This window comes from Mastomys coucha, unplaced genomic scaffold (assembly GCF_008632895.1).
Source record: "Mastomys coucha isolate ucsf_1 unplaced genomic scaffold, UCSF_Mcou_1 pScaffold1, whole genome shotgun sequence".
Lineage (NCBI taxonomy): Eukaryota > Metazoa > Chordata > Mammalia > Rodentia > Muridae > Mastomys > Mastomys coucha.
In genome coordinates, this window is record NW_022196891.1 from 74,078,855 (window position 1) to 74,082,745 (window position 3,891).

Genomic DNA, 3,891 nt, shown 5'->3' on the forward strand with positions numbered 1-3,891 from the left:
TTTTTGGTGGGGAGGAGGAGGGTGGGGGAGTGGGGTTATTCTTTGGAAGGCAAAAGTAATATGACAGCCACTGGTGCAAACGACTCTATTTTAACTGATCACAGAGATCAGTGGTAGCAGTTCTTTGAAAACTGGTCTGTGACTTCGGGCTGTGGTGCCTTGTGGTCCAGAGCAAGCAGGAGCTTTCAAAACCCACTCCACTGCTGTCATCAAACTTCACGTGTCCCCAGCACTTGCTGCATACCAAAGGGACCAGCATAGTGCTGTCTCCAAGGTGTGAGGTTAAAGGAGGTCACTCGTTAGTGTGAAAAGAGGCAGGCACAACCCACTGCACAGAAGGAACAGTTGAGATAGGAAACAAGAAAAAGCTGGCAAGTCCTTCCTAATGCTGTGCAGAATGTACGGAGAGCAGGGTAAAGCGCTGCCACTCAGCATTCTCTTTCAAAAACAACCTTAGACTGAAGATGGAAGACTGTTTGCTGTCTTGGAAGCAGCACCCGCCTTCTGGCCGACTACCCACGTGTGTCCAGCTTCATGGTGTTCTTTGCTTTGTTGAGTCTTATCTCAGCCCAGCCTGGCACATCTCTATGGCCGTCCAACCTCCAAACCACCCAGCTCTCATCCTGCCTCTATGGTGCCATCTAATCATGGTGTAAATCCACAGGCAGATTTTTTTTTCATTGCGAAGAGGAACAAATACAGTGTTATCTGTGGCAGTGTGTCTCGCTAAACTCTCTCTGAAAGCCATTGTCATCCTCTCATCGTTAGGAGGCCATTTGTGCGGAAGTACACTTGGCCGTCTCTGATCTTAGGGTACCTTTCCATCCAGTAGGCACATACCCACATGCTCTCCTTCAGTCAGGTCTCTTAGAAGACAGACCAGGCAGATGATTAACGTGTGTTTGTATGGGAGGCAAAGCTAACTGGGACGAATGATGGAAATAACTTAATGACAGCCTTCAATGGGAAGGTGGGTAGGCCCTGTGGATCCTCTTAACTCAAAGGTCTTAGTGTGGTTGAGCAAAAGGATACTCGTGAAGTGGAACAAAACCGGCTGCCAATAGCTAACATGGCCCCATTAACCGTTAATCCTCAGTGATAATAATTTCTACAAGTTGAAGTTTAATGCATGGGGTAGCATTGGTAAAACCTTTGAACTCTTTTTCTTATTCTTGTCACCTTAGGTATCTTGTGCTAATTGTTCTTGGGCACTTATGCCCTCTTTCCATCCCCGGGGACAGCCCAGTGCTACCCTGTGAACATTAACCTTTTCATCTGCCTCTGCTGAGAGTCACAGAAGGTCACAGTTTGGCAATTCTGTTTAACCGAGCAAATGTTTATAATGTTTAATGAACTCATCTCGCAGAAACTTGATTGGAAAGAGACAGAGACCAGTAAAACCTGTCTGTCTGAGATTATACTGAGTATTTTGTTGTACATTCAAGGCTGTACAACTTAGTTAACTGGAACACCACGGAGTTACTAAAAAAAAAGCCAAATACACATTATTAGACATATTTATACACACTGAACTGTTTTAAACCAGTAATGTTGGAATAAAGACAAAATAATACTGTGTATTTATATAACACCATAACACCTTTCATTAGAAAAATCTCGAGCCTTCACTAAGTGACGGAGCTGTGTGGCACCCTGCGAGGTTTGTGGGATGGAAGGTAGAGTGGGAGAGAGCACAGGGCAGGACAGAGTGTGGCAGGACAGGGCAGGCACATGGGCAGAGAGCTGCAGCTCCTGGTTGCTCATGGCCATTCAGATTCAGGTCGACGCATAGGAGGGCGTACATGGAAAGAGCGCATGGAGGACATGGGACTGTGGACCTGTGTGTGTTTCCACATACGCATGCACTTGTTGATTTTTCAACATGAACTCAGTACATTTACTCTGTGTCAAATAGGATGAGAAGCATAGAGTCTGCACTGGACTGAACATGGTCATTTAACTCACAGACTAACTCTATCTAGGTCTAGTAGAGCCTGGTTCCTTTTACATTTCTTTAGCCAGATGGATTGAAGTGTGCCAGCCAGAATGGATTGAAGTGTGCCAGCCAGTCTTTGGGAACAATGAGAAACGGGCAGGCATTTCCTGGTCACTGGAAAGGCAGAAGTGGACCCTCTTCTCTTCTAGGGCCTGCCCCAGAGGCCGTCATGCCCAGCCCCTCCTGGGACTGGCCTGTGCTAGCAGCAGCAAGTGCTGAGAATGTAGGGAACTTCTGGCAAGCACTTGAGGCAGGTGCCTGCAGCTTAGCACCCTGGAGTTTGAGAGAAGCAGGAAAGACTCAAGCTGAGCAGAGGTAGTGACAATTGAATTTTGCATTTAGAATTTGAAGGTATTTTGGATACCATTCTGTTGGCTTCCCAAAAACTCCTGTCCTGGAACTTCACACTGACTTGGTTGTCCTTGCCACTCATCTGTCGTCCTGAGCCTCTGAGGGCACAGAGGCACCTTCACTCCCAAGTCTTGCTCACAGAGAAGTCTCAGCTTTGGCTTAACCTCTCCAGTTTTCAGATAATGCCAGTGTCACAGCTATCCAGAGTAGGATAGTTTTCAGACACTATAATTTGAATGTCTCTGAAATGTAATAAATAGAGCTTCATCTGGGTTTTAGAAATAATGTTTTCTTTCCAAACAGCTGTTTGTTTGCATTAACAATTTGTGCCGTCTCTAGAAGACAGGCAGCGTTTCTTTTTATATAAAATGCCACTCTCATCTCCATCCTTTGAGCTTTGTTCATCTACTGTAGTGTATAACCGTCCTTGTTCCACGTTCAGACACCCAGCCTGACCCAGGAATCTGCAGAAGAAAGGCAGCTCCTGTTCATTGCTTCCCGGTGTGGTGGCCATCGCCTTCTGTTTTCCCCAGGGCTGGCTCTTTTACTGCCATTCCAGTTCATTTGTGACCATTTGCATAAGGGTGTGTACATCCCGGAAGCAGCTGGAGTGTTGCCCCTTCTCTGCCAAGGATCATGGTTCCTTTTTGTGGTTCAGTTAGAACCAAAGGATGGAAGTAAATAAGCTATGATGAAGCTGAAGATAACTAACATTTGGCACATATTAATATTTAATGTGTATAGTTTCCTGTCGACCTCGTGAGATAGATGGGGGTCCTTGTTACTCTGAGGAAATCCAGGCACAGAGAGGCCACTGCAGGCTACAAGTCCCTTGGCTCTGAACTGACCACATTCAGTTTGCTGTGTAATACCTCTGAGATTCCTAAGGAAGATCACATAAGAGCACTTGGTCTAAGCAGGCATGGAGGTGCACACCTTCAGTGCACACCAGCACTCAGGATTCAGAGGGATGTGGATCTCCATAAGATCTGGGCTACCCTGGTTTATATAGTGAGTTCCAGCTAGCTAGGACTCTCTCTCTCTCTCTCTCTCTCTCTCTCTCACACACACACACACACACACACACACACACACACACACACACACACACGTCATCTCTGATTCAAATCGAGGCTCTCCCACTCTGCCACTTGTATGCTGTCACTCAGAGCAGATGCTCATTGTGGCCATGCTCATCTGCAAGAATGAGTACAGCACAGAAATACTCAGAGCAGTGCCTGGCTTGTGGGAAGTACTCAGTCAACAGTACTCTGAGTCAGGGTGCAGGGCATTGTAGGAAATCATGCCTCAGGGTCCCATCCTAAGTAGGCAGACTGGGGAAGACAAGCACTAACAAGTCTGATGGGGAGGAAGTTCATCCTGAGCACACTGCTAGCAACGCTGGAAATAAACTTTGGATCTCCTGGGACAAGGCAGGACTGCTATAGCATATGGGTCAGTTGAGGACAAATCATTTTCAATGTCTGCCTCTGGGGACAGAGTGGTGCCCTCCACTGGACAGTACTGGATAGACGCCCTGAGGA

General features: G+C 46.8%; 1 protein-coding gene across 4 annotated transcripts in view; it reads left to right on the top strand.

The window, feature by feature from the left end:
* Sdccag8 (serologically defined colon cancer antigen 8) overlaps positions 1-3,891 on the top strand; it is a 194,770-nt gene that overhangs the window by 161,874 nt on the left and 29,005 nt on the right. The window lies entirely within an intron of this gene.